At 43.7% G+C, this 27,886-nt stretch overlaps 1 long non-coding RNA gene across 1 annotated transcript; it reads left to right on the forward strand.

Moving 5' to 3' along the window:
- On the forward strand, positions 1 to 26,934 carry LOC120986834. Its single transcript, XR_005775806.1, has 3 exons — positions 1 to 127; positions 15,544 to 15,553; positions 26,922 to 26,934. It is a non-coding gene; the product is annotated as an uncharacterized LOC120986834 (long non-coding RNA).
- The last annotated feature ends 952 nt before the right edge of the window (positions 26,935 to 27,886 follow it).

A 27,886-nucleotide genomic window follows, 5' to 3' on the forward strand; every position in this document is an offset into this window, starting at 1 on the left:
ATGGTGCATTACAATGGCAAATGCAATTGACAGTATATGGCTAAACCCTCACACTGATATTAAAATGAGACTTTTGCCAATAGATTCTTATATCAAGAACATACCGGAGCCCGTGCACCCCGTCAAGGTATTTCAAAGTGGCATGGGACCAAACGCTAACCTACCTGTGCCGTATGGGCAATTATAGGGGCCATAAGGTCCGACACACAGCAAACAACTCCCAGTTACCTCCAGCATGAAATCACACATACAATGGGAGGAGGGAGTAGGCTGTGAGTCCCACCTACCACTGACTCATGTGACGCAGGCCACACAGGTGCATTTGAATGTTAACCATAGATCAAAATCAAGGCACATTCAAACCTGGAGTTGCCACACCTCCAGGCTTGCATGTACAAACAGAATAACAGAATAAAATGGTCTTAAAAGGACAGAAAATCCTCAAAACCCCATATGCTGTTGCACATTTCTAAGTGGTAGGTGGGACTCACAGCCTCCTCCCTCCTCCCATTGTATGTGTGATTTCACGCTGGAGGTAACTGGGAGTTGTTCGCTGTGTGCCGGACCTTATGCCCCTGTAATTGCCCATACAGCCCTTGTAATTGCCCATACGGCACAGGTAGGTTAGGTCCCATGCCACTTTGAGACAACAGGAAGTGGGTCCTCCCGCTAAGTAAGTACAGGATAACAGCAGTGGCTTGAAGTTTACCTCCAATGTCAGATCTACTATGTGGTACCTCCTCCCCCTTCCTGCTGCTATCCCTAAGGGCTCATGCGCATGACCGCGCCATGTTTTGCGGTCCACAAATAGCGGATATTAAAAACACTGATGCCGCCCATGTGCGTTCCGCAATTTGCTGAATCGAATGGTCCGCCCATCAAAGAAATGCCTATACTTGTTCACAAAACGGACAAGAATAGGACATATTCTATTTTTTCTACGGGGTCATAGAACGGAGCAACGGATGTGGACAGCACACGGAGTGCTGTCCGCATCTTTTGTGGCGCATTGAAGTGAATGGGTCTGCATCCGAGCCACAAAAAAATGCGGCTCAGATGCAGACCCAATCAACTGTGGTGTACATGAGGCCTAACACTGATAGATGATGAATTTAGATGGGCTTGGCATAAAGCCGGTCATGTAGTATATTGCAGAAAGAGCAAATGACCAGGCTAATTTGAAAAAAAGGGGTTGTCCCATAATTTTTTTTTATACATTTTCAAACCAGCACGTGGATTTGAATACTTTTGTAATTGCATGTAATTGAACATTTAGTATAGCCACTGGGTTATTCACTGAAATCTATCTGTATAGGGACACCTGCTGTTTGCCCTTTTTCTAATGTCCCTGTCCAGATCACTTAGATTGACATACATGCTCAGTTCCATCCTTCAACTGTCGACAGCTACAGCAAAATAGGACACACTCCTGAGAAAGTGCATGCCCCCTGAGCTGCCAACTTGAAATAAATCTAGCAGAGCAATTGCAGTAATGAATGGGGAGATCTTTGGATCCATGGGAGGTACACGACTGGTTCTAAGTTTGGTAGAAAGAGACTGTCATGCTCAATGCGATATCTCATTTTCATTTTTTACATTAATCATGGGATAACCCCTTTAAGGTCAGTCTGGTGAGTAGGTGACTGCAATAGTTGGTGATTTTTTTTATCTGTTGGTGGAGGGGGATTATCCTGAGCTTGGGTGTTGAGATCTTTTACCATACCTTGTATTGAAAAATGGAAAAACATTATTTGTGGGATGAAATTGCCCAAAAAATTAAATTCCACCATTTATTTTCCATAATCACTTCACTGTGCAGGGTAAATACTTTTTTTATTTCAATAGTTGAGACATTTTTAGATGCAGAGATAATTATGTTTATTTTGTGTTTATTTTTTATATGTAAAATTAAGAGAAGGGGCTGATTTAAATTTTTTGTTCTCTTTTTTTTTTTTAAACATTGTTTTTACTTTATGTTTTTTTTATCCCCCCTAGAGGACTGGACATACCTTCACGAGGCCCCAAGCTGCCTTAGCAAGCTATCAGAATCCACCATTTTCTCAGCAGGGATCCAAACAGAGGTCAGAGGGAGTCCTCTCCCTGTGATTAATGTGAGGGGTTCAATGATTGGGATTGGATTTATCTCTGATCCTGGTCATTGCTGATTGGGTGTCAGATGTATTAAACAGCTGGCACCCATCCTGTATGGAGTGGGCTCAATCGGTAAGCCTTTGTCGTACATTCTTTCTGCACAGATCACGTAACTGGGAGTTGTTTCACTGAGTGTTTAATGTATACTGCGTGCAGAATTATTAGGCAAATGAGTATTTTGACCACATCATCCTCTTTATGCATGTTGTCTTACTCCAAGCTGTATAGGCTCGAAAGCCTACTACCAATTAAGCATATTAGGTGATGTGCATCTCTGTAATGAGAAGGGGTGTGGTCTAATGACATCAACACCCTATATCAGGTGTGCATAATTATTAGGCAACTTCCTTTCCTTTGGCAAAATGGGTCAAAAGAAGGACTTGACAGGCTCAGAAAAGTCAAAAATAGTGAGATATCTTGCAGAGGGATGCAGCACTCTTAAAATTGCAAAGCTTCTGAAGTGTGATCATCGAACAATCAAGCGTTTCATTCAAAATAGTCAACAGGGTCGCAAGAAGCGTGTGGAAAAACCAAGGCGCAAAATAACTGCCCATGAACTGAGAAAAGTCAAGCGTGCAGCTGCCAAGATGCCACTTGCCACCAGTTTGGCCATATTTCAGAGCTGCAACATCACTGGAGTGCCCAAAAGCACAAGGTGTGCAATACTCAGAGACATGGCCAAGGTAAGAAAGGCTGAAAGACGACCACCACTGAACAAGACACACAAGCTGAAACGTCAAGACTGGGCCAAGAAATATCTCAAGACTGATTTTTCTAAGGTTTTATGGACTGATGAAATGAGAGTGAGTCTTGATGGGCCAGATGGATGGGCCCGTGGCTGGATTGGTAAAGGGCAGAGAGCTCCAGTCTGACTCAGACGCCAGCAAGGTGAAGGTGGAGTACTGGTTTGGGCTGGTATCATCAAAGATGAGCTTGTGGGGCCTTTTCGGGTTGAGGATGGAGTCAAGCTCAACTCCCAGTCCTACTGCCAGTTTCTGGAAGACACCTTCTTCAAGCAGTGGTACAGGAAGAAGTCTGCATCCTTCAAGAAAAACATGATTTTCATGCAGGACAATGCTCCATTACACGCGTCCAAGTACTCCACAGCGTGGCTGGCAAGAAAGGGTATAAAAGAAGAAAATCTAATGACATGGCCTCCTTGTTCACCTGATCTGAACCCCATTGAGAACCTGTGGTCCATCATCAAATGTGAGATTTACAAGGAGGGAAAACAGTACACCTCTCTGAACAGTGTCTGGGAGGCTGTGGTTGCTGCTGCACGCAATGTTGATGGTGAACAGATCAAAACACTGACAGAATCCATGGATGGCAGGCTTTTGAGTGTCCTTGCAAAGAAAGGTGGCTATATTGGTCACTGATTTGTTTTTGTTTTGTTTTTGAATGTCAGAAATGTATATTTGTGAATGTTGAGATGTTATATTGGTTTCACTGGTAAAAATAAATAATTGAAATGGGTATATATTTGTTTTTTGTTAAGTTGCCTAATAATTATGCACAGTAATAGTCACCTGCACACACAGATATCCCCCTAAAATAGCTAAAACTAAAAACAAACTAAAAACTACTTCCAAAAATATTCAGCTTTGATATTAATGAGTTTTTTGGGTTCATTGAGAACATGGTTGTTGTTCAATAATAAAATGAATCCTCAAAAACACAACTTGCCTAATAATTCTGCACTCCCTGTAGTTATGTTGTTTTGATATGTGTTATTATGGTTTAATCATATTAATCTCTTAAATTCCACAGCCATTTATGTCTTGTCTCATTAGCTTTTTCATAGCACAAGGCTTCTTTTATCCAGATGATTACTTAAAAAAGGATGAGTTTGCCTTAGCAGGGACTGTTGATATAAGCATAATTATTTGGCCTGCGCTTTTGCTGTTTTTATAGTTTTTGCAGATTTTTTTAGTTTTTCAGTGCAATTTTTATCTATACTATTTAAATCAGTGTCTGTCTGTCTGTCTGTCCTCTATAGGCATCCAAGCACCTGAACCGTTGGACAGCAAATTTGACATATAGGCACATCGGGTGTTTGGGAAGGTTTTCGTAAAATTCTCAGCTCTCTAGGACAAGATGAGGGCGATTTATTAAGCTGGTGTAAAGTAGAACCTATAGTAACTAATCAGATTCCACCTTTCATTTTTGACAGCTCCTTTGGAAAATTAATGGTGGAATCTGATTGGTTCCTATAGGCAACTAAGCCAGTTCTACTTTATAGCAGTTTGATAAATCTCCCCCAACGTTCTTGAGATATTCCCAAAAATACAAATATGGCACCATCACATGACCCGTATTAGCCAATAGAAGCTTTCAGGTCCTTTACTTATATCCTAACCGAAATACACATAGTTTTATACCAGGTTTCCATAACAACTCATTTTTCTTCACTGTTATAGGTCAGTGCTAAGGGGGAAGGTAACTGTTGAGGTCACTTTTAAGGGGGTGGGGTGCTGTGGAGGTCACTATTAAGGTAGGCATGGCTCTGTGGAGGGAAGATTTAAGGGGGCAGGGCAATGCTGAGGTCACTGTTAAGGGGGGGTCCCTGTAGAGGTCACTGTTAAGGGGGCAGAGAAATGTGGAGGTCACTGTTATAGGGGAAAGTTAAAATAAAATAAACAGTGTGCAACTGCCGGGATATATAGGGCTAGTAGCAATTCCCCCATTAAAAAAAAACAACAACAACTAATAAATAAGGGCAAGGTTTTAACTCCTGGGCACCCTTGGAAAAAATCCAATAAATGCATAAACTGACCAACACTTTGTACTCAGGCAGTGTCGGGTACTTTTTCTAGTCCATTATGAAATGCACAACAGACAAAGACTTTTGTTGTTCTGAATTTTTTGTGTTGCTTTTGGGCATTTTGCCATTTTTGTCTTCTTTTTTCAAAATGCTGAATTCTGTTTTATTTTTTTTCTAGCATTCTTTCCATAGGTTCCTCTATAAGAGGTGAAAAACAACAGAAAATAAATGCATGCTTAGAGTGGCTGCACACGAATTACACGCGGATTTTACCAGCAAAGTGATTAAGATTTGACACATCACATGTACACTTGACTTTTTTTTTATTCAATGCATAAATTGACCTGCTGTGCAGATTTAAAAATCCACAGCATGTCAATTGCTTGTGCGAATCTGCAACTTCTGTAGAGTGGTTTTCCCATAGACCTCAACGGGGCTGTTAACATAAACAGAAAACCTGCGTGAAAGTCCACAGAAAAAAAAAAAAGCACCAAAACAGCGATAAATAGTGCAAATTTATGTATGTTTTTGTGCGGTTTTCATGTGGATTTTCTGCACACAAATCTGCAGTGTGTGCAGGTACCCTTAGGCCACCTGCAACATTGTGGGATATGAATGGTTTGTCTGCTCGGATTCCCGTGCGGAAAAAACGCAGCATAGTACAGTACCAGCAAAGGGTATGAGATCCAACAAATCTCATGTACACAGATATTTTTGACTTGCATTATGAATGTTAAAATCAGCAGCATGTCAATTATATTAGGGGTTTTAGCTGGTTTAGTGGAAGGCTGAGATCTGTTGCAAAACCGCATCAAATCCACACCAAAAAACGTTGTTAGAAATTGCGAATCGTGGTGGACATATGCTGCAGGAACGCACATAACTCGGCAAATAAATTTGTGCTGATCTATTGTGCGTTCACCTGTACTCGTGTGCAGGTGGCCTTATTGTGTTAGGGCGGCTGCACACAATTCGGATTACAGTGCCAGCAAAGTGAATGGTTGCTCTGGCAGCCTTGGGCCCTCTGAAGGATCTGAGGTATGTCATAGGGATGTTCCTATGGAGCTCAGATGATGATGTTCAAGCCCTTCGGGTGACTAGAGATCATAGGCATCACCATGTCCAAAAATGGCTGAACTATCACGATATAAGTGTATTTATCACGTACTGTGAACTCCATAATGAAAAAAAATCAAAAAGGCTGATTCACTGTTTTCCAAGCGCTTTACTTCCCAAACAAAATTGAATAAAAAGTGATCAAAATGTCATACACACTCCAAAATACATCAATAAGAACTACAAATCTTCCCACAAAAAATAAGCCCCCACACAGCCAATTAGACATAAATATAAAAAAGTTATGAATATTGTGATTGAAATAAAAAAAATTTTTCCAAACTTTTTATTTTTTGTATTAGAATTGGAACACTAGAAAAACTATCAAAATTGTGGGGTCGCTGTAATCAGACTGATCCAGAGAATAAAGGTAACAGGTCAGTTTTACCTTATAGGGAACTTCATAAAGACGAAACTCATAAAAATTGTGGCGGAATTGCTTTTTTCCCCCCAATTCCACCCCATTTGTATTTTTTTCCAGCTTCCTACTACATTGTATGCAACGTTAAATGGTGCCATGAAAACGTGCAACCTGTCCCACACAAAAACAAGCCTTCATATGGCTACGTGAATGGAAACATGAAAAAAATCTGGCTCTGGGAAGGCAGGGAGTAAGGCCCCTTTCACACGAGCCAGTTTTCTGCGCGGGTGCAATGCGTGACGTGAAGGCATAGCACCCGCACAGAATCCTGACCCATTCATTTCAATGGGTCTGTGTACATGAGCATTTTTTTTCACAGATCAGTTCTGCGTTGCGTGAAAAATGCAGCATGTTCTATATTCTGTGTTTTTTACGCAGCCCTGACCCCATAGAAATGAATAAAGCTTCAGTGAAAAAAACACATCAAAACGCATTGCACCCGTGCGGAAAAAAACTGAACAACTGAATGCAATCGCAGACAAAACTGACTGAACTTGCTTGCAAAATGGTGGGAGTTTCACTGAATGCCCCCTGAACGCATCCGCTCGTGTGAAAGGGGCCTAAAATACCAAAATGCAAAAAGAACTGCTCAGTTAGGAAAGGGCTAACTTTTTCTCGGCTGAAAACAAAACAATGCTGTGTCCCACATGGACAAAACTGAACATGGTTTTACTCTATTTTTGATCCTACCTACTGTAGTTCATTATGAACTTTGGATGTCGATTTGGCACAGAATAAGCACAGAGAATGAACATGTCACTTTTTTTTTGCACAAAATTACCACTGAAATAAGTGGGAGGTGGATTGCATGCATTTTCTGATCAGATTTTATGAGTGAAAAACTGCTCCAAAATCCATGTAAAAAAAAAAAAAAAAAACGTGTATGAACAAGCTTGTCTGTTTATAGGCATATTTGCTTTGTCTATCAATTTTTTGCAAAATTTTAATAAAAAGTCCCACCACACTTCATGAATTGCACTAGGCCGTTAGTATGACCTTGAATTATTATGACTGTCCTAAATAGTATGCGCATGAAGTCAGCTGAAAATAAGTGTACGTCTCCATTAGTGCTGAGCAAATCGAAGTCCACAAAGTGGATGATAAATTGAATTTGCCGCAAAGCCAAATTTCCTTGTGCTTTGTTGTAGCGAATCGATTAAACCTGAAATAATGTAAAACAACGGGAAAAAAAAATCATACTTACCTTCTCCATTTGCTCGCAATGGGCCAGACGCTGCCATCTTGCTTGAAGATCTTGCACGAGATCCTGTGCGCAGTGATGTATGATGTCACCACGCTGGCCGTGTGATGACATCATTGCTGGCCAAGCGAGATTTCGTACCAGATCTCCAAGCAAGATGGCGGCGGCCAGCCCGTCGTGAGCAAATGGAGCAGGTAAATATGATTATTATTTTTTTTTTTATTTTACAATCGTTTATTTAGCTCAGAAGCCACGATCATGTATGAACGCGGCATCTGAGGGGTACAAAGAAATGCGCTTTGTGACAAAATAACTCACCATGAAGCAGATTTTCTTGTAAAATTCGGCGAAGCAGCCAAATTTTATTTTTCTTAAATTCGCTCATCTCTAGTCTCCATGACAGTGTGAATTTTTTTTAGACAAAATTTGGCGCAACTCACCACTCTGTTTTGGACACTAAAACAGGAGCAAAAAAAGGCACACCTACATAAATAAGTCAGAACATAGTTACAATTTTTTTTTAATTTTTATGCCTAAAAACAGGTACAGACACTATATAGTGAATTTGCCCCAGTATGTGTGAAGAAGGGAGTTCAGTCACCGCTCACCTTCTATGACATATATTTCCGTGAGTCGCTTTGTCTTTATTTTCAGCATCCATTGCACAATCATTCATTGCTAGATCCTCAAGGTGATATGGGATCTTGGCTTGTGTGAAGAGAGATACATAGGGAATATAAAATATGAAAATTCTGCAAAAATAGAAATAACCTTTTTTTGTCTTGTATTTTGTGTACTTCTTGGACATTTGACAGCACATAATGTGTCTTTCCTAGACAAGCTCACAAATCAAGCAAGACATTTCTGCATAATCGCTCTCTAAGTTTAGAATTAATTACTGTCCAATGTAATAAAATTCATGGCGCTAATATTATCCACAGATTTAAAAAATATATATATATGTTTTTGGGCTCTATTTTATGACTGCGGCCCTGCATAATATTTTTTTTTCAATATTTGGCTCTAATAATAGGCATCTCAACCTTTAAGAAATCGAACGACACAAACCAATTAATTCGACATTACTTCATAATTGTCACCGCAGCCAAAAGGTCCTATATCATTTGGTGGTAAAACCCTTCAGTTTTAGTTAATTCCTTCGAAATAACATTTCAGGGCTGCTTGAAATTACCTTCAGCATTTTTTACTGGAATGCCCTGGTTAACTGAAGATCTCTCTTTGATGTTTTAAAATGTTAATCCCCAGACATCAGAGTCCAAAATGAGGCTGTGAGTGTTCATTTCACAAAAAATCAATACTTATCTTTTCTTTCTTATGGTCTCTTTCCACATAATGAATTGTGTCAGGGAGCAGAGGTGACGGCTGATGAGGGACTGCGCCTTGGTGCCTAAGCTAGCGATTGTAGACTCGCTCTTTATTTAGGCTGCTTCTCTGTCATGACGGGGACGCTGTCACAGTCAAATGAGACGTTTGAGGTTTGGGATTGTGATGTTCTGATTTCACTATTGAAATCCCTGAAATGGTCTTGGAACGAGTGAAGATGCAGTAAGTGCAGCAGTTCTCTTAACAAGTGAGACTGATCTAATTCACACAGCGAGAAAATAGGCCCTTCCTCACCGAGGTCCCTTGCTGAAACCCAATCAGACACGGTAGAGCCGTAAAAATAGGAATTTTGTGGCATTTTGCTATAAATGGACACTAGGTGAGTGGTGTAAAATGAGGTAAAGCAAAGTCAAATTGGTCATTCTGCAATAAGGAGGGGGGGGGGAGGGAAATATCTTGAAAAATAATATCCTACCATTTTTCTTGCTTCTCTCATGTACATAAGCCATTAAGTTTGTCAGTTTTATAACATGTCGGCTCAGTTCATGCTATAAATCTGCCCATTTAAGTACAATGATTTAGATTTTGCTGTGTAGCTATGGCTGGCAATACACTTCAGACGTTCGTTTGGCCAGATATGCTTCCAGACCTACCATACATGTAAGTCTTGGCGGGGCATGAGTGTCTTCTAAATGGTGAGAAAGGAGAAAGCCAGATCCCTCTGGCGGCGGCTTATCTCCCCTGAAAATCGGGCCTGCTAAACTCCAACAGCCTGATCATTCTTTCTCCCTTCCCTCCTGAGAAAGCTTGAATACCATCATACACATTTGATGGTCAGCTGATCCTGCTGAAATCAGCAAGATCTAATGTGCATAACCAACTTTACTTTCAATCCCAAAGGGGTTGTTCAGGATTAGATAAACATGGCTGCTATCTTCCAAAGACAGCACCACACCTGTCTACAGGGTGAGTGTGGCATAACAACTCTGGCTGATTCACTCAAATGAAGCTAAGCTGCAATTTCAGACACAACCCATGGACAGGTGTGGTGTTCTTGTTGGAATGTTGCAGCTATGTTTTTCTAATCCTGGACAACTCTTTAAAAAACAACATTCATTGCAGTGTAAACTTTCATTTGGATCAATGAAATTTTGTAACTTGGCGATTCCAATGCAAATTGACTGGTCTCTCTACTAAAATTGTGTAGGCATGCTAAGTTAATGGTGTTAAAGTTAAGTATGCTACATCTGTATATTTTTGCCACATAAAGGATTTATTCATTTTTTAGAGTCATTACGAAGAAGGATGGTTCCATTATGTGAGTTTTTACTCCTATGTTGACTACATGCACTGTCCTATGCCCATGGGTCAGAGACACAGCTGGCGGGCAAGACTAAGGCCTCATGCACACGACCGTATTTTTTCACGGTCCGCAAAACGGGGTTCCGTTGGTCCGTGATCCGTGACCTTCTTTTCGTCCGTGGGTCTTCCTTGATTTTTGGAGGATCCACGGACATGAAAAAAAAGTCGTTTTGGTGTCCGCCTGGCCGTGCGGAGCCAAACGGATCCGTCCTAAATTACACTGCAAGTCAATGGGGACGGATCCGTTTGACGTTGACACAATATGGTGCAATTTCAAACGAATCCGTCCCCCATTGACTTTCAATGTAAAGTCAGGAGTTAATATACCATAGGATCGGAGTTTTCTCCAATCCGATGGTATATTTTAACTTGAAGCGTCCCCATCACCATGGGAACGCCTCTATGTTAGAATATACCATTGGATTTGAGTTAGATTGTGAAACTCAGATCCGACAGTATATTCTAACACAGAGGCGTTCCCATGGTGATGGGGACGCTTCAAGTTAGAATATACTGAGAACTGTGTACATGACTGCCCCCTGCTGCCTGGCAGCACCCGGTCTCTTTCAGGGGGCTGTGATCCGCACAATTAACCCCTTAGGTGCTGCACCTGAAGGGGTTAATTGTGCATATCATAGCCCCCTATAAGAGATCAGGGGCTGCCAGGCAGCAGGGGGCAGACCCCCCTCCCTCCCCAGTTTTAATTTCATTGGTGGCCAGTGTGCGCCCCCCCTCCCTCTATTGTATTATTTTCATGGGTGGCACAGTGTGCGCCCCCCCCTGGCCCCCCCTCCTTCTATTGTATTATCATTGGTGGCCAGTGTGCGCCCCCCCCGGCTCCCCCTCTATTGTATTAATATCATTGGTGGCCAGTGTGCGGCCTCCCCTCTCCCCCGCCCCCCCCCCCATCATTGGTGGCAGTGGAGAGTTAGAAGCATCATACTTACCTGCGAGCTGCGATGTCTGTGACCGGCCGGGAGCTCCTCCTACTGGTAAGTGACAGGTCTGTGCGGCACATTGCTTAATGATCTGTCACTTACCAGTAGGAGGAGCTCCCGGCCGGTCACAGACAGCGCAGCAGGTAAGTATGATGCTCCTAACTCTCCGCTGCCACCAATGATCGGGGGGGGGGGCGGGGGAGAGGGGAGGCCGCACACTGGCCACCAATGATATTAATACAATAGAGGGGGGGCCGGGGGGGGCCGCACACTGTGCCACCAATGAAAATAATACAATAGAGGGAGGGGGGGCGCACACTGTGCCACCAATGAAAATAATACAATAGAGGGAGAGAGGGGGGGCCGCACTGGCCACCAATGAAATTAAAACTGGGGAGGGAGGGGGGTCTGCCCCCTGCTGCCTGGCAGCCCCTGATCTCTTATAGGTGGCTATGATATGCACAATTAACCCCTTCAGGTGCAGCACCTGAGGGGTTAATTGTGCGGATCACAGCCCCCTGTAAGAGATCGGGTGCTGCCAGGCAGCAGGGGGCAGTCATGTACACAGTTCTCAGTATATTCTAACTAGAAGCGTCCCCATCACTATGGGAACGCCTCTGTGTTAGAATATACTGTCGGATTTGAGTTTTCACGAAGTGAAAACTCAGCTCTGAAAAAGCTTTCATACAGACGGATCTTCGGATCCGTCTGTATGAAAGTAACCTACGGCCACGGATCAAGGACGCGGATGCCAATCTTGTGTGCATCCGTGTTCTTTCACGGACCCATTGACTTGAATGGGTCCGTGAACCGTTGTCCGTCAAAAAAATAGGACAGGTCATATTTTTTTGACGGACAGGAAACACGGATCACGGATGCGGCTGCAAAACGGTGCATTTTCCGATTTTTCCACGGACCCATTGAAAGTCAATGGGTCCGCGAAAAAAAACGGAAAACGGCACAACGGCCACGGATGCACACAACGGTCGTGTGCATGAGGCCTAATAGGGCATGAGTGTTGTTTTCCCAAAAAGCCTATCTGTCTTGGACAGAGCATTTAGGTGCAGAGCCATATCAGCAAAAATAATCATTCCCCTTTATGAAGTTCTAGCTACATGAGTTTGTGGTTAATGGTCCATCATAGTCCACCCACAAAATTCCGTAGCTGCTCCATTCTTGTCACAGCAGCATTAATGGTATCTCACAGCAGTGATATATCGATCAGACCACTGAGGCCTGTGATTGGCAGCAGCAGTCATGGGACCCAGCCACTTCCTGGTCCTGTGCGGACCTGAAGCAGCCGGGAATGGTGAATTGGCTGGACAGTGGACTGGTGAGTCTTCCTTTTTTTGTGTTCAGGGGCTTCAGGGCCACAGGTCTGGACCATAGGGTTGTTAACTCCATCGAAGTCTGGACAACACCTTTAATTAGTATTGCATAATAATGAAAGAATATACACTCACCTAAAGAATTATTAGGAACACCATACTAATACGGTGTTGGACCCCCTTTTGCCTTCAGAACTGCCTTAATTCTACGTGGCATTGATTCAACAAGGTGCTGATAGCATTCTTTAGAAATGTTGGCCCATATTGATAGGATAGCATCTTGCAGTTGATAGAGATTTGAGGGATGCACATCCAGGGCACGAAGCTCCCGTTCCACCACATCCCAAAGATGCTCTATTGGGTTGAGATCTGGTGACTGTGGGGGCCATTTTAGTACAGTGAACTCATTGTCATGTTCAAGAAACCATTTTTCCAGTCTTCAACAGTCCAATTTTGGTGAGCTCGTGCAAATTGTAGCCTCTTTTTCCTATTTGTAGTGGAGATGAGTGGTACCCGGTGGGGTCTTCTGCTGTTGTAGCCCATCCGCCTCAAGGTTGTGCGTGTTGTGGCTTCTCAAATGCTTTGCTGCATACCTCGGTTGTAACGAGTGGTTATTTCAGTCAACGTTGCTCTTCTATCAGCTTGAATCAGTCGGCCCATTCTCCTCTGACCTCTAGCATTAACAAGGCATTTTCGCCCACAGAACTGCCGCATACTGGATGTTTTTCCCTTTTCACATCATTCTTTGTAAACCCTAGAAATGGTTGTGCGTGAAAATCCCAGTCACTGAGCAGATTGTGAAATACTCAGACCGGCCCATCTGGCACCAACAACCATGCCACGCTCAAAATTGCTTAAATCACCTTTCTTTCCCATTCTGACATTCAGTTTGGAGTTCAGGAGATTGTCTTGACCAGGACCACACCCCTACATGCATTGAAGCAACTGCCATGTGATTGGTTGACTAGGTAATCGCATTAATGAGAAATAGAACAGGTGTTCCTAATAATTCTTTAGGTGAGTGTATGTACAGTGAGGAACAAAATCATTTGAACACCCTGCGATTTTGCAAGTTCTCCCACTTAGAAATCATGGAGGGGTCTGAAATTCACATTCCCACTCTGAGAGACAGAATAAAAATAAAAAAATCAAGAAATCACATTGTTTGATTTTTAAAGAATTTATTTGTCTTGCACTGCTGAACACAAGTATTTGAACACCTGAGAAAAAGCAAGAATTCTGGCTCTCAAAGACCTGTTACTGTGCCTTCAAAAAGTCCACTTCTACTCCACTCATTAATCTAACTTAGTAGCACCTGTCTGAACTCTTTAATGACCCCTGTCCAACCCACAGTCAGTCAGATGCCAACTACTATCATGGGCAAGACCATAGAGCTGTCAAAAGACACCAGAGACAAAATTGTGGACCTCCACAAGGCTGGAAAGGGCTACGGGGCAATTGCCAAGCAGCTTGGTGAAAATAGATCAACTGTTGGAGCAATTTTTAGAAAATGGAAGAGGCTAAAGACGACTGTCAGTCTCCCTTGGAATGGGGCTCCATGCAAGACCTCACCTCGTGGTGTATCACTGATGATAAGAAAGGTGAGGAATCAGCCCAGAACTACAAGGGAGGAGCTGGTCAATGACATGAAGAGAGCTGGGACCACAGTTTCAAAGGTCACTGTCAGTAGAACACTACGCCGTCATGGTTTCAAATCATGCATTGCACGGAAGGTTCCCCTGCTCAAGTCGTCACATGTACAGGCCCGTCTGAAGTTTGCTAATGACCATCTGGATAATCCAGAGGAGGCATAGGAGAAAGTAATGTGGTCAGATGAGACCAAAGTAGAACTTTTTGGTCTAAACTTTACTCGTTGGAAAAAGATGGATGAGTTGCATCCCAAAAACACCATCCCTACTTTGAAGCATGGGGGTGGTAACATCATGCTTTGCGGGTGCTTTCCTGCAAAGGGGACAGGACGACTGCACTGTATTAAGGAGAGGGTGAATGGGGACATTTATTGTGAGATTTTGAGCAACAGCCTCCTTCCCTCAGTCAGAGCATTAAAGATGGGTCGTGGCTGGGTCTTGCAACATGACAACGACCCGAAGCACACAGCCAGGATAACCAAGGAGTGGCTCCATAAGAAGCATATCAAGGTTCTGGAGTTGCCTAGCCAGTCTCCAGACCTAAATCCAATAGAACATCTTTGGAAGGGAGCTGAAACTCTGTGTTGCTCAGCGACAGCCCCGAAACGTGACAGCTCTAGAGTAGATCTGTGTGGAGGAGTGGGCCAAAATCCCTGTTGCAGTGTTTGCAAACCTGGTCAAGAACTACAGGAAACGTTTGACCTCTGTAATTGCAAACAAAGGCTTCTGTACTAAATATTAACACTGATTTTCTCAGGTGTTCAAATACTTATGTTCAGCAGTGCAAGACAAATAAATTGTTTAAAAACTATACAATGTGATTTCCTGATTTTTTTTAATTTTTTTATTCTTTCTCTCACAGTGGGAATGCACCTACAATGTGCATTTCAGACCCCTCCATGAATTCTAAATGGGAGAACTTGCAAAATCGCAGGGTGTTCAAATACTTCTGTTCCTCACTGTATGTAGCTTATAAAGGCATTGGTGAATAGGCAGAGAGCTCAAATATAAATAGCTTTTGCACTGTGGCCCATAACAATTGAAGTGACCCAGTGGATCACTGCTAAAAGTTAATAGTTTGCAAAGAGTTTAATACTATGACTTAATGCTAACAACACTTGTTTCTTTTTACTATGTGTATTCCAAATGGTTGTGTAGAGACAACAAATTGTTAACAATGTCAATCTTGGTTAGGTTGCTTTTGAGAGTGGCTGGCTTGGCCTCCTCTGGTTAGTTAGAGAGTATGAGTTGTGCAGAGCTTTAAGCAAGACCTACATGTGTGAGCTCCTACCTCATCTAGTAAACACCATTTCTGAGACTGAAAAGCTGCTAGAGAACAACTTAACTGAGAGGCTACCCCTAAGGAAACAGATATTCATAATAGGTCTAGAACTATCAAGGTCATGCTGGATTCAGGCAGTAAAGTACAGCACATTTATGACAATAAGACTTTACTGCTGTGGAAAGGGTATATTGCTTTAGCACCCACCACACTTGGCCACCTGGATCTAAGATCTGCACCCTGCAACTAGGGATTGCAGAAATGAGTCAATGAGAACAGATTTGCATGCCTTTGGTTATTTGGAGAGGCTGCTAAGTCTAATTAGAGAGAGACAAAGAGTACTACTACCATCATTGCAGCCTATTCACAGCTATTGGGAAAAGACTACACTGTAATATACTTTGGAACTGTGCCTGTTGATGCTTTTAGCACTACTACTTCTCTCACCAGTAAAAAGAGACTTTATTTTTTATAACTAGTGTTAGGCCTCCTGCACACGAACGTATTTTTTTGCGGTCGGCAAAAACGGGTCCCGTTTTTCCGTGATCCGTGACCGTTTTTTCGTCCGTGGGTCTTCCTTGATTTTTGGAGGATCCACGGACATGAAAAAAAAGTTGTTTTGGTGTCCGCCTGGCCGTGCGGAGCCAAACGGATCCGTCCTGAATTACAATGCAAGTCAATGGGGACGGATCCGTTTGACGTTGACACAATATGGTGCAATTTCAAACGGATCCGTCCCCCATTGACTTTCAATGTAAAGTCAGGAGTTAATATACCATCGGATCGGAGTTTTCTCCAATCCGATGGTATATTTTAACTTGAAGCGTCCCCATCACCATGGGAACGCCTCTATGTTAGAATTTACCATCGGATTTGAGTTACATCATGAAACTCAAATCCGACAGTATATTCTAACACAGAGGCGTTCCCATGGTGATGGGGACGCTTCAGGTTAGAATATACTAAAAGAACTGTGTACATGACTGCCCCCTGCTGCCTGGCAGGTGCTGCCAGGCAGCAGGGGGCAGCCCCCCCCTGTAGTTAACACATTGGTGGCCAGTGTGGCCGGCCCCCCCCTCCCTCCCTGTAGTTAACTCATTGGTGGCCAGTGCGGCCGGCCCCCCCTCCCCTGTAGTTAACTCATTGGTGGCCAGTGCGCCCCCCCCCCCTGTAGTTAACTCATTCGTGGCCAGTGGGCCCCCCCTCCCCTGTAGTTAACTCGTTGGTGGCCAGTGGGCCCCCCCTCCCTCCCCCTCCTAATTAAAATCTCCCCCCTATCATTGGTGGCAGCGGAGTGTACCGATCGGAGTCCCAGTTTAATCGCTGGGGCTCCGATGGGTAACCATGGCAACCAGGACGCTACTGCAGTCCCGGTTGCCATGGTTACTTAGCAATTTGTAGAACCATTATACTTACCTGCGAGCTGCGATGGTCTGCGTCCGGTCGGGAGCTCCTCCTACTGGTAAGTGACAGGTCCGGCCGGGAGCTCCTCCTACTGGTAAGTGACATGCCCTGTCACTTACCAGTAGGAGGAGCTCCCGGCCGGACCTGTCACTTACCAGTAGGAGGAGCTACCGACCGGACGCAGACCATCGCAGCTCGCAGGTAAGTATAATGGTTCTACAAATTGCTAAGTAACCATGGCAACCGGGACTGCAGTAGCGTCCTGGTTGCCATGGTTACCGATCGGAGCCCCAGCGATTAAACTGGGACTCCGATCGGTACACTCCGCTGCCACCAATGATAGGGGGGAGAGAGTTAACTACAGGGGATGGAGGGGGGCCGGCCGCACTGGCCACCAATGAGTTAACTACAGGGGAGGGGGGGCCCACTGGCCACCAATGAGTTAACTACAGGGGAGGGGGGGCCGGCCGCACTGGCCACCAATGAGTTAACTACAGGGGAGGGAGGGGGGGGGGGCGGCCACACTGGCCACCAATGTGTTAACTACAGGGGGGGGCTGCCCCCTGCTGCCTGGCAGCACCTTCCAGGCAGCAGGGGGCAGTCATGTACACAGTTCTGTTAGTATATTCTAACCTGAAGCGTCCCCATCACCATGGGAACGCCTCTGTGTTAGAATATACTGTCGGTTCTGAGTTTTCACGAAGTGAAAACTCAGCTATGAAAAAGCTTTTATGCAGACGGATCTTCGGATCCGTCTGTATAAAAACTAACCTACGGCCACGGATCACGGACACGGATGCCACTCTTGTGTGCATCCGTGTTCTTTCACGGACCCATTGACTTGAATGGGTCCGTGAACCGTTGGCCGTGAAAAAAATAGGACAGGTCATATTTTTTTCACGGCCAGGAAACACGGATCACGGATGCGGCTGCAAAACGGTGCATTTTCCGTTTTTTCCACGGACCCATTGAAAGTCAATGGGTCCGCGAAAAAAAACGGAAAACGGCACAACGGCCACGGGTGCACACAACGGTCGTGTGCAGGAGGCCTTAGGCAAATGTTAAGCGAAACATTCAAAGCAGAATTTGGTCCGAATTTTAGGAAAACTTCAATGTGCAACAAATCTGTATTTCCGCATGCTTCATGGTAACAAATAACTTTTACTAAAATGACAGCTGCACGTGTTATAAAGTGAAAGTAAGAATCCCGGGAACGCAAGATCGCTCATAATGGCGTTGTGACGGTCTCTCCCATGACATAGTTGAGAATATCAGAGAGACTGGCGGCATGTGAAGGTATCTGACAGTCTCTCTGTTTTCTCCTTGCAGTGTTGTTGTTTGGTAATTACCACGCCTCTTGTCAGGTGCAGCTTGTGGTCATTACTGAGGCTCTATTTGGTTCTGACTCACACTGCTTACTATGCGGTTGATATTTCCTGCTAGAGTTGGTTGAGCTGGTGTGTTGTTCCTTTGGATCTCTTGCTCCTCCATTCTTCTTTAAGCTAAGTGCATTTTGTTTTGCATTTTGTTGTTCACTTGTGTTTGTTGTTTTCTAGGCTTCAAGCAGATGCTGGTTCCTTCATCTGGGAAGGAACCAGTAGTCTCATTCCCTGACACCACTCCTAGGGATTTCCAGGGTCTCCAGGGCTAAGTTTATGGTGTATGAGTATTTCCACCTTCAGTGTCTAATCATATTGGCAGGAGTCAGGGAGAGGTCTAGGGATTCCTAGGAGTTTACCATCCCTCTCCCTTAGCTTTGAGGCCTAGACTCCAGTCTTTTTTCTTCTGTGTGTTATCTGGTGTTTTCCCCTCCCCATTATCTGTGACAGGCTGCAGCCAGCCAATCCAAAGATAGCTATCCACTATGTCACAGCCCTGATGTCTGCTATGTCACAGCCCTATAAAACATGCATCCTGCGCGGTCTCCGTAATTGTCCTGTGAGCTGAGCGTAGGGATAGACGTGGCAAGCGCTCATGCGCTAGGGACAGTGTTGCTGAAAATTATTATTAGAAGAATACTGGAGAGGGAGAGTGCAGGGAGACTTATGCTGCATAGGTTTTATTTATTTATTCCTACATTTACTTATTTCTACATCAGCCGCAAATGTAATTCAATACCAGAAAGATGGAAGCCTTTATTATTCCAGTGTCAGCTTGCCAACAAATACCATCCAGTCTGCACCCTTTAGGTGGGCCAGGTCTTAATGATGACCAACCTCATCTTTTGTTGGATTTACTTCTTTCAAATCATCATTCAAAGTGTCCATGTCCTAGAAAAGTCAGCAAGATGTAGAGAGAGGAGGAGCTGAATGATGTGGAAAAGGAGAAAAAGCAGATGGCAGAAGAAGGGCTTCCACCTGTAGGGCAGTAGAGCACTGGGGTTGGAGGAGTGGGTATGCCAGAGCTGATTAATATTCACAGTTTACTGAGAACCTGCAGGAGATTGCTGTCCAGAACTGCAATAATATGCATATTGTCCCCCCAACCTAACCAGCGAAACCCCATACCAGCAACAGCCCCTGTTTAAAGGTGCCACACGGACATTAACAATGAAGAAGGACTATACAGTGCGGTCTTCAGTATTAAATTAAAGGCAGCTGTGGGCTAATTGGCCGTTCGGTTCTTCACCGCAGCATGGCCGAAACCGTCCCCCATCCCGCCCTCTCCGTGTGGCAGTACCCTAAGGCATAGTGGCCTGGATATACCTGATTTACAGTGATTCATGACAAATTAATTCATAACAAATCAAATTTCTTGGCTAACTTCGGCGAAATTGTCGAGCCATATTTTTTAAAACTTCGCTCATAACTAGTTGAGCAAATCAAAGCATTCAAAGCGGTAATCGGGCTGAAGTTTAGCAAAAATTTGATACAAATCCGAATTTCCTTGTAATTTATGAAAACAAATCAGTTTTTCCTAAAATGGCAGCTGCACGTGTTACAGAGTGAAAGTAAGAAGCCCGGGAACTCACAATCATGACTCAAGGAAATATATGTATCACCATGCGCTTAGGAAAACGACATTTGGCACACTTCTTGGGCTTCAGGCACGATGCACCTGTCTAATCCTCTGATTTACTGTATTAGGCATGTCGTTGATTGAGCCGGCTCTGCATGCTGATCATTAGATTTACTCACTATGTTTTGGATACAGTTTATTTCCTGTGTAAGACCATCTCTGTGAGTTTGTATATTTCGTCCAGCATAATGAAATAATGCTTTATAACTTTAAAGTACATAGATTATTCTTCAATGGAAAGGAAAAGGAAGACTTTATAATTATATTATTAAAGAGCATCGGTCAGCAGGATAAACCCCAATAAACCAGACATAAAGTCTGGTAGGGCTGATCCTACTGATGCCTCAATTATGCAGATTCGTTGCACTGAGTGGGGCCAAGTAGGTATCATAAAATCACATGACCATACTGCAGTGCCAACTAATGATTGGTCCAAGAAAATCTTCACTACACTCTTGCTAGCTTTAGGGGACACCATGCCCACAGTGGCAAACAATCCACCTGGTAGCAAAATTGAGTAAAGTAGGGTAGAGCCATGTAGTAGAAGTGCAGCATTTGTCATGGAAACTCTGCAGCCAAACATTGGCCTCAGTGGTCACATGTGTTTGAACGGTTAGTGACTGTCAATGATGTCATATTTAAGTGCATGTGACCACTGAGGACAATGATTGGCTGCAGTAGTCAGAGAACCAAGACACTTCCAGTCTGGCAGGGTCTGAAGCAGCCAGGAAGGGAGCTGCAGTGGTGAAATGATATATATTTTTATTTTATTCGGGTGCACTTTACTGGAAGGGGTTAAGCTAGGCCAGTGGTGGCAAACTATGGCACGGGTGCCAGAGGCAGCACTCAGAGCCCTCTCTGTGGGCACCCGAACCCTGGAAAAAGTCTATGGCGTACCAATATGCCTCAGACTTTTCCTGCCATTAGTCAGAGTAGGGAACACTATGAACAGCACAGGCAGCACATTGAATGTAGGCAGGCTATTATAGCTAAATGATAAAGTACATGGAAGATATACTAGATTGGACTGTAATATTCAGGGTAAATTGCCGTGTTGGCACATTGTGTTAAGTGGGTTTTGGATTGCACTTTGGGTACTCGATCTCTAAAAGGTTCACCATTACTGTCCTAGGCCAAAAACCCATTTTAAGATGCTCACCTTTTGGTATTGTGCTCAAAGTAATATATATATCGGGTATTTTAACAAGAGACTAAGGGGCACATTTAGTAAGACCGACGTTTTAGAAGCTGGTCTTAATAAAGCCCTGCACTGGCGGTGGATTCGCCAAAGTTATGAAGAGGCACAGGCCTCTATATAACTTCAGAGTATCCACCGCCGCTTCTAAATATAAGCCATCTTCCTTGGTGTCTTAAATTTAGACCATTTTCTACACCTAAAACAGGTATAGAAAATGATGAATGAGGAAAAAACACAATGCAACAGCACTCTGCAAACACAATAATGCCATAGTTATAAAAAATATTCTGCTGCTAATGCTACGCTTATTTTGTAAATTTGAGATTCTTGGCAGATTTTGTGCAAAATTAATTATTTGGGCCCATCTGCCAAACGAAAATGATGAATGAGACGGGCCTACTTTTTTAACCACCTTTACATATCTCTCCCTAACACGTGTTGGGACCATACAACCATTTTATTTACAATTGGTCACTAGGACCATACATGTCCCTGATTAACACGTGTTACTAAGTCTAAAATTTTACATTTATTACTTGTCCTTAAAATGTTTCGAACACTACTATTAAAATAATCAGCTATGCATGCTTAATATCTATCAATAGTGCCAGTGATTCTGAATATTGAGTGATTCCACTAGAGGGCGCTAATGACCCTAAGCTGTTAAGGCTCTCCTGCCTATTATTGCAGTGCCCCAGTACTGAGTTTCTGCACTCTATTATTGACACAGTGCGCTCTTTCAACAGCAGTCGCCCTCATAAGTTACACTCTTTCTCCTTATATTGTTGTCAGATCACTTTCCTAGCTGTGCATAAACTGGCTAAAACACGCTATCTGCCCCCCGACATGTTTCGCCAAGCACTTGAAGTCTTCAGGGGTTTGGGCAGTGAAGGCCTACTCAAATGAATCTCAAATGGATTTTATGCGACTGTTGCGTCGCAGTCGCAGCATGTTGCATGTTGCAGTGCGACACCATAGACTGCCATTATAAAAATTGTCGCGCGACAAATGTCGTTGTGTAGATCTAGCCTTAGACTTAGATTTTTTTCTGAAATATATTGCAGACGGATCCGTTCTGAACGGATACCATCGTTTGCATTATAGGTGCGGATCCGTCTGTGCAGACACCAGACGGATCCGCCCCAAACGCAAGTGTGAAAGTAGCCTTAGGTGTTGTACGAACAGTGCAGGCAACTACTTGTTCTGGATCACAGGCAGTGTGAAGACGTCAACACGACCACCTGCGTCGGGAAGAGGCTAGTGGCCTGCGCCTCAGACGGCAGCATGAAATGGCAGCACGACATGTGACATGAAACAGGATAGGTAGTTTTTTTAATTTTTTTTTTATTTACCCAGCCACTTGGGGAGTATACAACTGGGGGAACTATAGGGGACATTTCCATTTCTGGACCATCTCTTCAGGAATGCATACTGAACCAGCTTTTTAAAAACAGGTCCAACTTTTCTAGATTATCTATTTGTTAAAGTGGTTTTCCAGCATCCCCGCTGCTCTTTATTTTCACCCAGGAAAAGCATCAAAATACCCACTCAGCCAATCATTGACTGAGGTGGATCACAGCTAAGGCCAGTGATTGGCTGAGCATGAATTTCAAGGCATTTCCTGGGTGTCGAGACAGGAGCCAAAAGTAGAGAGCAGTGGGCAGCACCGGAATTAGTGGGCGTTCAGTGGAGGTGATTATCACTTCTTTCATGTTTGTAAGCCTTTCTGACCTCACTACCACCATTTTTGCACTGCAAAACCAAGATATTTAAAGTTATGAAAATTATTTTATCATGTTTGCCTGCAAACCCCATTTTACTAGGAAAATCCCACAAACCAAGTAACAAAGAGGAGGGGCTTGTGCAAACTCCACTCAAAAGCGGACATTTTCAGGCTATTTCTGATTGGTTTTGGGCTTTCTCAGAGGATGGCTTTGAATGTGCCAAACTTTGGTGTGATTTTATGCTGTGAAGGTTGGAACCTGTCACAGCCAGGATTGCAGAGTAGCGTTGATCCCATAGAAATGAATTGGATTGCAGCACGATTCTCAAAAAATCCAAACCGAGCCTTAGGCACAGTATCTTTGAGACGCTGGCTAGCTAGGGCAGGCATGGCCAACCTGCGGCTCTCCAGCTGTTGTAAAACTACAACTCCCACCATGCCCTGCTGTAGGCTGATAGCTGTAGACTGTCTGGGCATGATGGGAGTTGTAGTTTTGCAACAGCTGGAGAGCCTCAGGTTGGCCATCCCTGAGCTAGGGCTACACATTTCCATTGAGGACACAATGTTGCAAACGACACAAATACCATTGTCCTGATTGATTATTCATAGTAATAACGTGATTTAGTGTGCATATCTACAATGCACAATGCATTTGGAATGTCTTCAGAACTTTTTACTTTTTCACATTTTGTTATGTTGCAGTTTTCCCCCATAAGTATGTACGTCATACTCCAGATTGAGAAAGTAAAAAAGAGAATTTATTAAAGAGGTAAAACTTGAATTTTGCATGGATATAAAAGTATTCAATTTCAGACCTTTTGCTATGACGCTCAAATTTAGCTCTGGGGGGCTCCCATTTCTCTTGATCATCTTTGAGATGTTTCTACACCTTGATTGGCATCTGTGGTAAATTCAGTTGATTAGATACACCACTGTCTATATAAGGTCTCACAGCTGAAAATTCATATCAGAGCAAAAACCAAGCCATGTGCAGGAAACAACTGACTGTAGAGCTCAAAGAGACGATTGTGTGGGGGCACAGATCTGGAGAAAGGTACAAAACTTCTGCTGCACTGAAAGTTCCTAAGAGCACAGTGACCTCCATAATTCTTAAATGGAAGAAGTTTGTAAAAACTAGGACTCTTCCTAGAGCTGGCTGCCCCACGAAAACTAAGTGATTGGGGGAGAAGGGCCTTGGTAAGAAGGGTGACCAAGAACCCAATGGTCACAATTAGAGATGAGCGAATCGAAGCTGAAGAAGTGGAATTCGATCTGAACTCGCACCGAATCCGAATTTCCTCACACTTCGCGGTAACGAATCGCATTTTTGCTGCTGCACGTGTTAGGACATGGAGCCAGGAACTCTGGGAACAAGGGATCACCCACAGTGCAAGGCATGCAGCCAATCAGCAGCCAGCCAGCCCTGTGATGTCACAGCCCTATAAATAGCCTCAGCCATCTTGGATTCAGTCATTTTCCAGTGTACTTAATGCAGGGAGAGATGTCAGCAGGCGCTAGGGATAGTGGTAGAAAAGACTTTAAAACTTTTATTTTGCTAAATAGAAGTTCAGGGAAAGGATAGGGAGTATTGAATTAAACAGGGTTCAGTAGGGGAGGTTACAGCCTGGGTAATATGAACAATCCTATTACACCTTGCTGCACTGACTGCGGATCCAAATTGCCATTATACAGCTCTGTAATTCCAGCAAACCGTTCTTGTTATCGGGGTGCAAGTGCTGTTTGATACAGCCATTAACAGGGTTTATTACAAGGAAATATTTCTACATCTTATTTGCCCTTGTGAGGTGCAGTTATATGTTCTAAAGCATTTTTTGGCTTGTATTAGTGGGAAAAAAGGGGCTTATTAGCCGTTGTGTGGTGAAGTGATAAAATTACAGCCCTTTTTGGCGTATATTAGTGGCACAAAAATATATGGAGGAGACATCCGCCGCTTCCTCCGGTAGGCAGGCTAGTAGTGATGAGGAGAGTGGCGTGGAAGCTAGTGTTGCGAGCGGTCAGGCTCCTGACTCAGAGACAGTTGAGGAGAACATCAGTGGTGTGCAGACAGTACTCAATGATAATGATTTAGCTGATCTCACTTATGTATTAGGGGCTTAATCATCATCGGGAGTAGTGGGTGGTAGCTTGCCTGTGAGGGAGCGGCGGAGCCAGCAAGTCGCTAGCATGGCTGGGAGTCAGCAGGGTGGCAGCAGTGGGTGGTCGGAAGCCAAACATGCCCGGGGTAGACCACCCACTTCGCAGGAGCCTACCTGCCCAGATAGTAGTGGTGCAAGGGTTCACGGAAGCAGCGGTGGTAGCAGTCAGTCAGTGCGGAGTGTTGGGGGTAAAATCACCTACTCGGCGGTGTGGCAGTTTCTTGTTAAGCCGCCGGAGGAGGTGAACATGGCCATTTGTAGAATCTGTGGGCAGAAGGTAAAGTGTCGCCAGGTTGCCAATGTTGGCACCACGGCCCTGCGTAAACATATGCAGCGTCACCATAAATTGGCCTGGGAGAACCGTGGCTCCGATGTGATGGTCCAGCCTGCCGCAGCAACCGCTGCATCACCCAGTGAAACGCACCCGATTTCAGGCAGTCAAGGCTCCACCACCTCAGCCAAAGGGAGATAAACAAAAAAGGAAGAAAAAACTGGAACTGCAAATAGTATTTGCTCCTTGGGCGCTGCTCGGCTGGATATATAACGCAGAAGGTGAATAAAAAAGTATTTATTGGTCTACGCGTTTCGAGGGAATTGGACACTCTTCCTCAGGACAATCATACAATACAGGACAGTAAACATTTATTTATACACTTGTTTTTGGCGCCTAACCTCGATTTAGGGGGCGGGGCTATGGGCGGAGTTAATGTGCATATAAATAAACATGAATTAAAATAATCGTTACTATATAAGTAAAAGCAAACTTAGAGACACTTCACAAAGACGTCCGGTAATCACTGGAGTGGAAAATATGTACCAGTGATGGATGTAAACAGAGAGCAGCAGGGGGAGGTGATGCGTCAGGACGGGTCGCTAGGCCACGCCCACATTTGTGACGCAACACTGAGGGGGAAGTTGGGTTTTACTCAGTAATAGAAGCGCTGGGGGGGCGGGGCTATGGGCGGAGTTAATATACATGTAAACGAGCATGAGTTTAAGATAATCCCTACTATATTGGTGACAACAAACATAGTCACTGGAGTGTAAATTATGCCCCAGTGATGGATATAAATAGAGAGCGGCAGGGGGAGGTGATACGTTAGGACGGGTCGCTAGGCCACGCCCACATTTGTGACGTGCACTGACGGGGAAGTTGGGTTTTGCTGTTTTACTAGGTAATAGGAGCGCTGGGGGGGCGGGACAGTAGGCGGAGTTAATATACATGTAAACATGAAATAAGACAATCCCTCCTTTATGGGTAAAAACAAACTTAGGGACACTTAATATGGATGTCCGGTGGTAAATAGGGTAAAAAATGTATGCACAAGAGATATATATGAAACAGAGAGCGGCAGGGGGAGGTAATACTTAGGGACGGGTCGCTAGGCCACGCCCACATTGATGACGTAACATTATAGGGGAGGTTGGGTTTTGCTGAGTGATAGAAGTGCTGGGAAGCGCTATAATATACTATACTACGCAGAGTAGTAGGACACGCCCCCACTACCTTGGCACGTAAGCTGACGGGGCGGGCCCTCGGAGATGTCCTGTATAACAGTGAATAGACGTTATGGGAGCAGAATAACGACTGAATGGTGAAACTTGAAAGAATATAAAATGCACACAGTAAAAGGAAATTAACATAGCAGGTAAATATAGATAAAAATATTATCATAAAAAGGATATATCATGTATAAAATTCTATAAAACATAGGTAGTAGCATATGTTATTTGATTACAGTACTGTTTCACTCAGTTCATTAAGACCATGGGGTGTTAGCGTATCAAGTTGATATATCCAGAAGACTTCACGTTTTTGTAGGATATCAAACCGATTAAATGGGTTTTCTGGTATGTGTTCTATAGGAGTGATTTTTATTGGGTGTTTTTGTTTTTCTGTAGTTGTCGCACAGTGTCTTGACAGACCGTGTTTTTGATATAAGCGTCGTATATTGTATGTATGTTGATTAAGTCGACAGTGTAACTCCTGTGTTGTGCGCCCCACATACTGCAGGCCGCAACTGCACTCAATTAGGTATATGACGTAAGAGGACTGGCACGTCATGTATTGTTTTATGGGAAAGGACGTTTTATTGCGGTTTGATATGAATGTGGTTTGATTATGGGTAATTGTTTTACAGCATAGGCATCGCCTAGACCGGCATTTGTAGCTGCCCACATTCTGTGCCGTAATTATACTGGATTTCTTTTGTGGTGCATTGTGTTGTCTGGGTTTGCTGGGGGCCAAAATGCTTTTTATCGTAGGGGCTCGTCTATATGTAATGACTTGTTTATGCGCTAGGTGTTTTGAGAGGTATGGATCTTGGAGTAATATATGCCAGTGTTTGGCTAGAACGTTCTTAATATGCCCATTTGACGTGCTGTACTGGGTGATAAAATTAAGACGGTCTTGTGTTTCTTCTTTTTTGGAGGTCTTTGTAAGACATTCCTCCTGGGACACAATGGAACTTTTTTTCAAGGCGTTTTTTATCAGTTTAGGTGGGTATTTTTTTGCCGAAAAACGTTTACGGATGGTGTCTGTCTGTTGTATGAAATCTTCTTTGTATGTACAGTTACGTCTTATTCGTTTAAATTGGCTATATGGTATGTTTTGTAGCCATTTTTGTGGTGAAAACTGGAATAATGAATATAACTGTTGCTATCTACCGGTTTGAAGTATGTTTTGGTCGATATGATGCTATTGTGACTCTGAATGATAATATCTAAAAATTCGATTTCCGTTTTATTAAAGTTGAGAGTGAAGGTAATACCCCAATCTGTTTCGTTAAGGGATTGGCAAAAGGTTTTGGCGGAGAGTTCGTCCCCATCCC

This window comes from Bufo bufo, chromosome 1 (genome assembly GCF_905171765.1).
Source record: "Bufo bufo chromosome 1, aBufBuf1.1, whole genome shotgun sequence".
Taxonomy (NCBI): Eukaryota; Metazoa; Chordata; class Amphibia; order Anura; family Bufonidae; genus Bufo; species Bufo bufo.